Source organism: Dermochelys coriacea, chromosome 14 (assembly GCF_009764565.3).
Source record: "Dermochelys coriacea isolate rDerCor1 chromosome 14, rDerCor1.pri.v4, whole genome shotgun sequence".
NCBI classification, from domain to species: domain Eukaryota; kingdom Metazoa; phylum Chordata; order Testudines; family Dermochelyidae; genus Dermochelys; species Dermochelys coriacea.
The window spans coordinates 6,403,639-6,416,455 of NC_050081.1; the positions used below are offsets into that span (position 1 = coordinate 6,403,639).

The 12,817-nt window shown below is 39.7% G+C and overlaps 1 pseudogene; it reads left to right on the forward strand.

Annotated features, from left to right (window-relative positions):
• LOC119843261 overlaps window positions 1–12,817 on the forward strand; it is a 61,181-nt pseudogene that overhangs the window by 44,561 nt on the left and 3,803 nt on the right.

Sequence of the window (12,817 nt, forward strand, 5' to 3'; positions counted from 1 at the left end):
GCATCCGATGAAGTGAGCTGTAGCTCACGAAAGCTTATGCTCTAATAAATTTGTTAGTCTCTAAGGTGCCACCAGTACTCCCTTTCATCTAGCTACCTAGTTACACAATGGCTTCCATCATGATAGTGTCCGGGAGCCTCCCAAATATATAAACATGACAATAACAGTGTCTCTTTCTCTTCCTCCCACCCTCCCCTCAATCTTCCCAGTCTGTAGGGGAAATAGCATGATGAATGTATAGCTTTCTGTTGATGAGTGAAGAATACACTGAGGGAATATTAAATCTGCCCGCATGATGCCCTAATGTATCCCTTTATCCATCTACTCTATTGTCCTATTGTACACAGCATGCTCATCTAAACTGACACGAGATACATCCCTGGATTTGCTTTAATGAATGCTGACAATCATAGAAAGACTCTTTGTTCTGGAGCTACCTTGTTAACATTTTTAGACACCGGTTAATGAAGAATAAAAAATGAAAACCAGTATTTCAGGGTACACTATTAAGATATTTCCACTGCCATCAGGACAAGAAGCAAGGAGACAGGGAAAAGAAGCAACTAAAGAAGGAAGGAAGAAACAAATGGGGTGGGAGAGAGAGAAGCGGGGAAAACAGATATGTGGACAGTGAAGAGGAGGAGGAGAAGAAGAGAGTGGCAATAGCTAGAGAGAGTGAGAACTCTACAGAGGAAGAAGAAATGGAGATTTGTTTGTACTTTTATTTCCCTGAGCCAGTTTGGAACATAAAGTCAACTAATTGGAAGGACTGTTGTTGTTTTTAAAAACTCTACAATAATACCTCTCTTTTTCCTTTCCTTTCCCAGATAAAAGCTCGTTCCCAGCTGTGGGTCTCTGGGCTCTTCCCTTCAGCCTACTGGTGTGGGCAGGCTCTGGTGGATATTCCCCTGTACTTGATTCTTCTCTTCTCAATGTTTGGAGTTATCTTTGCATTGAGTTACAGAATTTCTAAGAGTGCCAGTGAAGCTCTTGCCCTGGTAAATCTGATTATTTAGATCGCTTAAAAATCATTCACCTTTGAAAACAAGAGAAAATCCAGAAGATAAAGTTTACCCATCTCTCCACCAGGAAAGGGGAGCAATTAAGCTGGTCAACTCCTGGTTTCAGAATTCATTTAAATTGTAATCATTTATGCCAGTTAGCTCTTCAAGCGTCTGCACCCATAGGTCAGAGCAAGGCAAAGGGGCCATTTTTTTTGCTGGGCGTTCATATGAAAAGATTAAAATTTGATCCATGGCAAAACGTTGCCATTTCTGCCAGCAAGAATTCTGAATTTGCTCCAGATGCAAAAAATGGATTTCTCACAGTGAAATGAGATTCCTGTTTGTGAAAAAGGTCTTTTGTATTTCCTCTTGCGCTCTCCTCCCCACCTAGTAAAAAGAAAAATGCAAGATGAGCCTAGAAGAGATTTCCCAACAAGTTCCTATTATGTACAAGTGTTCCCAGAGTTGATGCCTCTGGGAGTTGTAGTCAGCATTGCAATTTCATTTCTAGGAAACTGTGCCTGATTCTGTTTTAAGTTACACCGTGCAAACCCAGAGTAAGCTCACTGATTTTAGGAATGAAATTCTGGACACAACCAGGTCTGAGAGCAGAATTATATCCAGGGCAGCAGGTTTTCCCCCAGCAATAATAATCAAAGCAAGGAGGAACATAATACATCCCCAACAAGTAAATGGTCACAGGTTGCTTGTTAAACAGTTCAGATAGCACTATCACATTCGCAGGTGCTTAAATCTTTGTGCTGTTTGAGAGGAAAGATGGTCTAGTGGTTAGGACACTAGTCTTGCAGATGGAAAACCTGCATTCAGTTTCCTGCTCTGCCACAGACATCCTTGTGATCTTGGGAAAGTCACTCAATCTCTCCGTGCCTCAGCTCCCCATCTGTGCACCAGGGATAAGAGCATTGCCCTGCCTCACAGGGGTGTGGTGAGAATAAATACATTACAGACTGTGAAGTGCTTTGAGGTCCACGGATGAAAAGGGCTTTATAAGAGCTAGGCATTTTTATTATTTGTTGCTCTATTTTCTCTTTTTCACTGCATTGTGTCTGAATTTCCCCTTCTGTAAAATGGAGATAATAAATCTTAGCCTCCTTATAAAAGTACTTTGCATTTAATTGGAGGGGTTTTTTTATCCCTTGATCCTCAGTATTATTGTCATTTAAATTGAACTAAAGTGGTGCAGATAGGTTTTATTTGTTCATACCTGTTCACTTACCCCTAATAAGAGCTTTCCTCTCTATAGTTTACCGGTATTACTGGCTATGGAATTTCTATGATCCTGTTCATATATTTAATTGCCTTCACATTTCGAAAGCGATGCAACAGCTGTGATTTTTAGTCGTTTATCCTCATAGAGGTAAGCAAATGGCTAGATTATGTACAGCATGCTATAAAGTTTATGAAACTGTATTTCAAGCTTTTGAGCATTCAGGTGATGATATAGAAGTGGAAATACCCTGTGCAGCTCCAGGAAATAGAAAATGACAGTCATTTTATAACAGAGACAGCTCTGTACCTTTAACTATGATGCATTATTTATATAATTTTCTTCTTTAATATCCTCTCCAATCCTTTCTAGTTTCAAGTGGTTTGTGGTCCCCTACCCAGAATTCCCAACTGTCTCTTGCTCCATGCTTTTTGTGGTTGCAAACTGATTTCTCCCCGCCCCAATATTTTGCACAGGGTGAAATCTCCTAAGCAAAATCTTTGTTTCTTTGTGTGTTTTTTCAAATCGAAATACAAAGTATTGTTCTTGTGACCATCTTTGTCTGTTAGAAAATCTCTCTTCGTCTGGATCTTGTAAACCACAATCTAAATAACAGCAACAAAAATCCCGCACAGAGTTGGCCTTGGGAAAACTGTACCACGCAGGATCCTAACTGACTATTTCAGGGGCTCGGAGCTGCCTCATGAATAAATTTCTTGTGCTGAATAGGGCTGGCTCAAAATTCTCCACCTAAACTGCTTTTTGATGGAAAGTTGGTGATTTTTTTGTGAAAAGTGTCTGCTTTACAGGGAAAACTTCTATTTTTTTGTAGCAGATAATGACAAACACATTTCATAAGAGACAGTTTTGTATCTTGAATTAAGCCTGAAAATCAAAAAGCTTTGGTTAAAACCTGAAATATTTTGATTCTGAAATGCTGCTGCGGTGGCTCATACTTCCATTCTCCTTATGGTCCAGGCTCCCTGGTCAGACTTCAGCTCCTTTGATGCACCAATGCCATGTGAGCCACCGCCCCTAGCCGAGAGGGGAGACCACAGTGTATGATGGGAGATGTAGTCTGACCAGGAAGCCCAATCTATAGAAGAGAATGGGAGCATGAGACACCTGAACTATGACTCCCAGGGGGCATTTCAGAATCAGAATATTTTAATTTTTTTGCAAAAACTTGAAACGTTCCCCAGAGCGGGGGGGGGGAGGGGGAATTCTGACTAGATCTAGACTTGAGGCATCCTTCTATGGTTCGTCTGCAGACTACTGAGTTGTAACAGAATACACCTCAACTCTTTTGGTGCCTCTTGCAACCTAAATAAACTTTCCAGAGACACCCTTCTAAGGATTTCGTGTACTGCCAAGGCTAGACGTGAGGTGCAAAGGCCCTAGAGAAGATCTTTGGTTTGTACATCCTGCAGTTCTGGATCTAAAAAGGTTCAAACATCATGTCATTTTTCTACAAGGTTGGGAAAAGGATCCCCGAGAGGAGATGTTGTTTACAAATATCTGCATAGTCACTCTGAACTCTGTAAAAGCCTCATGGTAAAAATAAATAAATAAATAAATCAGCAAGCTAAGATATTCACTGCCTCCATGCTAATTATGCTGCAACTTAATGGAAGGTTCTTTCCAAGTATTTTATCTGCCAGAATATGCCAATGTATGTAGTGCTGCCAACGCCCTTGATTTTTATTGGAAGTTTCATAATATTTGGTGTGTTTTCTTAAAGTCCCACCTCCGGGAGTCATGTGATCACATGAGACTGTTTGTTTTAATTCAAAATAAATGTGTAACGCTCACTGTTGTGGAGAAAAGGTTGAAGTGTGACACACTCACCACACCCCAAGCTCAAAAAACAGAAGGCAAATAAAAAGAATCCAATTGTTAAAAAGTTCTTGATTATTTTTTAGGACCTGACTCATGATTTTGAAATGTGTAGGATTAGCAGTATGGCTTCTGACAAATAGGTATTGGGGGTAAAAACTAAGGATGCTCTAGATGGCAGTGGAGTGACAGAAATGTTCTTTTCTCCCAAACACCAACTCTGACCCATTACCCTGACTCCTTCCCATCAACCTTTCTTATATTTGAGTTTTGTATTTAGTATTCAGCATCCAATAAGTAAGTTGTGTGGTATTCACCATATAACCCAAAATGTAGTGTCATCCAATTCTTGGCAACAGTGAGCAAAGATTACTTTTTTATCTAGTATAAGTTACTTTCTTTTTTGGTAACACCGCTTATCTTCATTATTGATACCATCATGTGGATCGCTTCCATAGAGACAATTTTCCTTTATTTCTTGTCCATTTTGATTCCTGTGTATCCATTAATAGATGTTGTGATCAGATCTCAGAAGGTAAACTATTGTACTATGTCATGAAGAAACTAGATGCATAACTGGCTAAGTTTTTTAGAAAAACAAAACAAACCTCATGGTTTCTCTGTGGGAAGCTGGCAGTAACACCCTGGCAAAGAGCTTTGTGGTTTCTCTAAGGCAGAGGTTTTCAAACTGTGGTCCGCGAGCTCCATTCAGGTGGTCCACGGATAGTTCCCTCTAAGGTGCACGCTTCAGCAGCCACACACAAGAGAATGAAGGGCCACCAACCTAATTAGTGAAGCCGCGTAGGTGTGGCTCTGCTAATTAGCTGCCTGGACCCTGGAGAAGATGCACATTTAAAGTGAGGTGGTGCCCTTGCGGGGAATAGGGGATAGGTGGGAGGGGGCAGTGGGGTAAAAAGAGGGTGTGGGGGAAATTTGCAATGTGTGGCAGCCAGAGAAAGAGGTGACTTTCCCCAGTTCCAGGCCTGCGGCTGCTGGGGAGAGACGGCCCTCTTTCCCAGCTTCAGTGATGTGGCTGCTGTGGTGAGGGAGATATTCCCCTCCTTCCCAGCCCCAGCTCGGGGGCTGCCACAGTGGGGGAGAGAGGGGGCACATCCATCGCATTAGAAAGGTACTGATATTGAAATGAGTTGTGAGCTTTTATTTGTAGAACAAAAAAAGTTAATTATTATTAAGGGTTTTTTGATGTAGCACATTTATCCAAAGTGCTTTACGATAGTTAGCTAATGGTACAAACAACATTTGGAAAGATCATTAAGTGGTCCGCCGACATCCTCAGCAATTTTCATGTGGTTCACAGGAAAAAAAAAGTTTGAGAACCACTGCTTTAAGGGGTTGAATTTTGAAAATTGCTTTGTGTAATCCCTATTGTTCCCACTTCTTTCCAGAGATGCTAGGGAGATAAAATTCTTGCATCTGACAGAACTATTAGTCTTGGAAAGAAGAGTCTGAAGATATTTGTATTTGGGGGTGTAACTATTTCCTTGTATTAGGACACCCAGATTCCAACATCTATATTTTCCCTTTGCTACTATAAGGATTTTGAGTAAAATGACAGAAATGTTCACATACTTCTGAAATATTTACTGAGGTGTGTTTTCATTCTTTTAAAACCAGATAGTATTATATTAAAGCTTTACAGGATTTCTACTGAATGTATTTTTTTTTCCACCCACAGATTTTTTTTAGAAAATGAGGCTTTCAGTTTTACTGGCAATTGGAGCTACATATTCGTATCTGTCTTTGCAGTAAGAAACAATTTGAATATTGCATTATTATTTTGCAGAAGACACACATTCTAATGTGGTGACTATATATTGCATCTGTATAATTCCCCGCAGCTAGCAAAACATACATAATGTGACAGATGTTTCATGGTCGTATCTGTTGAACTGAGATGGAGAGTTTTCCAATGTAGCCTAATGTTCATTGGCAGGAGAAGTTTGTCCATAAACCCAGGACCTTGTCTGTCACCTTATTAGAGAAGGCTGGACTGTTTGAGGCTTTTTACCTATGAGAAAGTGGGACAAGAATATCAGACTCATTCCATACTGAGTAGAACTTTGACTGGATTTGAGGCGGCAGTTGACAGACTTCTGGCCAGCACCCAATTACTCAAAAATAATAATAGTGCTCACCTGAAACAGGCAAGGGAAAACAAAATAAGCCCCAGATCATGCATTGAGCTCACCCTTACCTTTTGCCTTTGTGCTTATACATTAACGTGATTTCTCTACTAGTGTAATCTGTTGTAATGTAATGCATTAGTATTAGTTAATACAAATATGAACTTATTATACAATTTTACATGCTGTACACTCCTACAGAGTCGATAAAATTCAATCCAAGTCTGAAGACTACGTCTCAATGGACTAGACTCTTATATGGGGGAAAATGTAGTAAATGGTAATATTTTGCTCCATTATTACCACCAGTTGTGCACCAGTGGTGGCAGCAATGGTGAGAAAGCTAGTTGAGACAAGGTGCCAGTAATTATTAACATTATACCCCCATGTTGTCTAGGCCTGCTCTGAGTTGAGTTCAATGGCATGAAGGCTAAAACACTGGCAACTGACCTATGCCAGTTTCACCACCATTGCTACCAGTAATGGGAAGCATTATGGGAGAGAACCTAGGATATGCACAGCTAAATAACAGGAAAATAATACTTCAATATGGACTATTAAAACTGAAACATTTTCATTTAATTGTTCTTTAGATCATATCAGATGTAGCCTTATAGTTGGGGTGCTGCCAGCCCCAGGGCAAGAGGGTTTTATTTTGGCATTTATATGTGAAGATTTGGGAGATGTTCAGACTCTGTGCAAGTGGGGACAGAGAAGTACCTAGGATGGATCCATAAGAGGAATAAAGAAGTGAAGCAGATCAGGATGCCAGAGTGATCAATATGGGATAAATACCCACCTAGATTAGATAAGAGACAGGCACAGGGAGAACTGAATTAAACTCTTCTTTCATCTCTCACATTAGAATCTGAATAAAGTGAACCTAACATTCACCTAACATTAAGTTAACATTAAATAGCCAGTTAGCAGCTCAGGAGGTAACTAAAACATGAGGAGAAGCCGATCCCTCTTTTAAGGCATTTTACCTAAACTGTAATTAAAATATATCAAATACAATGTTGCTATTTTCATTCATACAACATTGACTATTTCTTCTTTTTTTTAGCCTTACCTCCACTGTGCAGTTTTCATTTTTCTTCTTCGATGGCTGGAGGTGAAATATGGAAGAGCAGTTATGAGAGAGGATCCAATTTTTAGGTTTGTTCCCACACATGCCCTTCCATGCGCACATGTGTGCCCCCACACAGCACCCACCCTCGCTCTTTTCTTGACAATACATTTTTCCACAGAAAAAGTTGATATTTTCAATTTTTCACAAAACATTTAGCAACTTTGATTTTTTTTAAAAAAATCCATGCATAGGTTCCACAGGGTTCCACATGATGCATTCTCCCCTCCCAAGTATTCTTGCTAAAAAAAAAAAATAGGAAATTACAATGTTGTTGTTTATTTGTATTGTCATGCCTGCAAGTCGCAGTCATGGACCATGTACTAGGCACAATACAAACACAAAACAAAAATATAGTCCCTGCCCCAAGGAGAAATGGTGTTAAGTTTGCAAAGCCACATATTCAAAGGTTAGGAAAATCCAGTAAATAGATTGCAGGTGCACTTTGATACTGTCTTTATCTACAGGATCATGTACTATTTGTTCTTAACAAACCCTGCCTCATACAGGGCACAGAATAGTCAGTGAATAAGGCAAAGGACTATAAGAAGAGAGAAGTTGTTCTCTTGTATTTCAGCCATTGGTCTGGGACACACAAGTGCTGGGTTCTATTCCTGGCTCCTCACAGACATCCTATATGACTGACGTTGGTCAAGGCTGTCATAATCCATATGCAACAAGAGGGCTGAATTAAGTTTGTATGGGCAACCTTAATTCTGGTATTTCTTAACTTTTTGTGTGCTTGACTTTCCAAATAGCAAATAATAAAAACCAGAAGTGTTGAACCAAACAGCCATTCGGTCTTGCTCTATTCATAATACATCAGTTGTGAACTAGGATAAAGGATGTAATCCTGAGTTTGACTCCTTTGATTGGTAGAATTCACCCGAGGAAAGAGATCAACCATCAAAATTCTGAAGAACCAGAAGAAGATGATGAAGATGTGCAAGCTGAAAGGGCAAGAGTTGGGGAAGCAATAGCTTCTGAAAATCAGGAAGAGGTAAAACTTCAAGATGTCCTTTTCTGTCTCTCTTTACTCTTCCTAAATTACCCACAGGGGAAAAAATAAACGTCAATATGGAAATCCAATGTTTCTCCCCTTATATTTTTCTACTGTAAGTAGAAATTGGCTTTCCAAGTGGCATTAACAAATATCAAAACTGAGAATACAACTTTTAAATAGAATGTAATTCTTTTGTTTTCAGGCAATCTAAAATGAATGTCTTTGGAATAAGGATTGTGACCTCTTCTCTTTCAATTTCAAGCACGTTTTTTTTTAGTTTAACTAATAATTAATAATACAGCCTGCATAATAGCTAACCTGAATGGGCAGGAAAGATGGCCCAGTGGAAAGGGCATTAGCCTGGGACACAGATTCAGTTTCCTGCTGTGAGAGACTTCCTCTGTGACCTTAACCATAAAACGAAGAGAACAGTACTTTCCTATAAAACCATAAAGAGGTGTTGTGTGTAGAGTGTGAGGCACATGGATAGTATGGTAATGGTAGCCAGATAAAGAAAAGGAGGACTTGTGGCACCTTAGAGACTAACAAATTTATTTGAGCATAAGCTTTCGTGAGTGAAGTGAGCTGTAGCTCACGAAAGCTTATGCTCAAATAAATTTGTTAGTCTCTAAGGTGCCACAAGTACTCCTTTTCTTTTTGCGAATACAAACTAACACGGCTGCTATTCTGAAAGGTAGCCATATAGTTATGTAAAATAGTAAAAAGCTATATGGGATTAACATGACTGTCTAGTAGATTTCACCACTGTCGAACTTTTATCTCCCCTTTTAGCAATGAAAATTCAACACATTTCAGCAGCAACAAAATAGTCAAAGAAGTGTTCTGAATAAAACCTGTATACAGCAGCCACACACAACAGTGAGAACAACCGGACTGTCTTTGATAGTGGGAGGGATTTGTTCTGTATAAATTTTCTCTCACTTCCCTCCTTTCCTAGAAACCAATTATCATTGTCAACGATCTGCACAAGGAATATAAAGAGAAGAAAGCCAGTTCCTTTTTAAGAAAAGGAAGAAAGTGGCCACTAAAAATGTCTCTTTTTGTGTTTAAAAAAAAAGGTTAGAACCCAGGAGTATTTTACTATAATAATTTTGATGATTGTCTGATTTGAAGGTTACATATGTAAACCACTCACTCACTGGAACATCTCAGTTCTAGACAGCCCTCATGGAATTTTTAATGGCTGTTGTTTGATCACAGGTATAAACAAAAGATTTCTCATTTGTTTGTTCATTCATGGTGAATATGCCTGACATTCTCTCAGGAAGGGCGAGTCTTACTAAAAATTGATGCATATTCATTCTAGGAGAGGTATTCGGACTATTAGGACCCAACGGAGCTGGTAAAAGCACAACTATCAATATGATTACCGGAGAGAGAACACTGACTGCTGGACAGGTCGGTGAAACGGGTTAGACTTTAAAATACAGGTCGGAGTGAAAAACCCACTGCTAATCCTAAACTATACATTAACGGAAACAAAGGCTACTTCTTCAACTGAAGTAGGTGGGTGGGGGGGGGTGACTTGCAATTTGTGTAAACATGCCCACACTAGCTATACTCTAGCTATCTTGTGAAAAATATCAGAGAGAACAACATGTTGCATGCTTTAGTGCAGGCTCCCCAAATAAGTATGTACCCCAGGGAGGAAAGGGGGTATCAGTCATCCTTGTGCAGTCTATACTGAAGTCCAGTTCTATTTTTAGTTAGCTAGCCTGAGTACAGTTTGTGGGGGTACATCTCCACAAGCTGCAAGTCTCACCCAAGCTGTGATGTAGCTGTAGAATCATAGAATATTAGGGTTGGAAGAGACCTCAGGAGGTCATCTAGTCCAACCCCTGCTCAAAGCAGGACCCAAAAGGATGTTTGGAATCTAGCCCAAAGCCTAGCATGTCATGCTCTCAAAATTGTTAACGAAAATTATCATCAGTCATTGTGACTCACATAAGAACATGTCACTGGCAATAATGAACAAAACGACATTAACACTATTTATGTAGACCAACCAATGCCAGAACACTTGAAATGAAAGCATGCACTCCATCCATACCCCCAATTATATTTGCCTCAAAATAAATTAAAAGTAAATCATTTCAGGAGTGAATCTTGAACTTTCGCTACTGCTGGAAATGGTCTTGTAAGTCTTTTTATTGGCATTTCTCACGGGCCATTCATATAACAGTACCTAGAGCAAACATCTACAGCTATAGACGCTATCGAGCAGGAAAATGACCTACAACCTGTACTCCATGAAACTATTCAGATAATCAAAGGTTGCAGATAAGTCCCTTGCTCAGTAATTCTCTCTTCATAAAGCCTGAAAAGCCCATAATCGCCCTGTAATTTTAACCCTTCACATTTATTGATCACAAGATTATACATGTGCAGGATAACAGATTGTTTGTTCAGGTGCTGATGAAGGGGAAAGGTGCCACTGCCTCTCAACTCCATGAGAGCACAACTGCCTTTCTAGGTCACTGCCTTCAGGAGAACCCTCTCTGGCCAAACCTTACTGTGCAACATCATCTAGAGGTTTATGCAGCTGTGAAAGGGATGAGGAAAGAAGATGCTGCCATTACTATCAAACGGTATGTAGTAAAACACATCAAGTTTTCAGTTCGTGTTTCATATCTTAGAACTATAAAGCAAAGAGAAAGTAGAATTTTGCTGAAAATCAGATGCTCCACAGTCAAACTGCCCGAATGACTTCCTTTGGTGATTTAGCCAAGAAAATAAACCACCCAGATTTTCTCATTTAGAATAAATTAGAATTAAAATTAGTGTGTGTTAAATGCTGGATGTATCTGTGTCTAAACTTTAGATTGTAATGTCTGGTGCCAAAATGTGAAATTAGGGGGATAATCAATTATGTACTGTCCACTCTAGGCAAGATGGAGAGGGTTTATAATAGATTGTTGTAATTAATACTACTAATAATATGATTCTTATGATTGAGAGAGAGATTCTATCCTGTTAGGAACAGCTTGTTTAAAAAGCTTCTCTTGTTTAGTTTCTGATGATTTTATTGCTTAAAATAAAAAATTAGCAGACTTTCCAGAAAAATTTTGGACAGGGAAGTATGCTGAAACTGAAGGATACTTGAGATTATGAAAAGACTTCAGAACGTGAGTTTTGGAAAGATTTGCACTCTTCAATGGGTCAGCTTCATTGCGTGAAAATACACAGTCAGATAAGTTTATGGGCATTTAAGAAAACTGAAACACAGTGACTGCAATATCCATTTTTTTCAGCATCATAGTATAGATCCACAAGAATTCTCCTGTGGAAAAGGTGAAGTAAGCATTTTCTGGGGTTACACATGCCTTTTGCTTAGGAGAAAAGAATAAATGCAAAAAAAAAAAGTCATTTTGCAGAAAGAAAGCAATGAACCTCCAAAACAAATCATCTTTAGTGGGTACCATCAGGAAAAGAACTAAGACGACGCTAAAACAGAGTGGCCAAAGCTTCACCGGTAGTGATGGAGAAAGGGGAAATGGACACCTCCATTACCAGTGGGGGCAGAGCATTGTGTCATTCAGAGGAGCTGTCAGGGAAGGGCAAACCTCTGGGGGTTCGGCTGAGAAGCCCAAATAATAGGGTATTGCTGGTATTGCTGGTTGCAGAGGGGGCACCAAGCAAATTCTATCAGGAGTCTCTACTGAGAAATGAAAACTAACCTCTCCTCTCAGAACCCCTGTACTCTCTGTGGAAGAGACTTCCTCCCAGGGCCCAGCCGCCCCCACAAACGGGAGGAACCGAGTCCACTCTTACCCAAGACTGACAGCACAATGGAAAAATTGTTGAGTTGGGGAAAAAAAACAAATGTTCATTTTACTTCCTTTCTTTCTCCTTCCTCACAGGATAGCAAAGGCTCTGGAACTTCAGGCTCATGTCAACAAAGTGACTAGGAAATTATCCGCTGGGGTAACTCGAAAGGTGAGCGTTTGCATTTATCTTGGATCAAACCCTGGGATGAATTTTGCTCCTTGTTCTTCAGTGTTGCAACTGGAATAACGCCATTAAGCTAGTGGAGTCCTTTTTGCATTTGCATTGATATAAATGAGAGCAGAATCCAACCCTTCATGTTCTAAAATGAATTTTTGTTTCAAATGTACAGTAGTAAAATCTCTGTTTGGGTGTAAACATATTGTAGTTATGGTTGGTAAATTATCTCCAGAAAATAGCTGGCACATTTCTGAAATGTCCATAGTGTGAATGAAAAATTTCATTGGTAAAGAGAGGGGCTAGTTCTGTTTCCAGTTACATGGATGAGATTCTCGTTGCTTCCCCTGAGACGGTGGGGCCTAAACACGCATTTTGTGCTGTCTCACTTCAAAGGGAGTTACGTCCATGTAACATAGTACAGAATATTGCACCGTATGTTTCTCAGATTGTTCAGCTTCTTTAAATCACAAGCATATATGTGTGGAGGGAGGAAATGAAGTCCAAGCA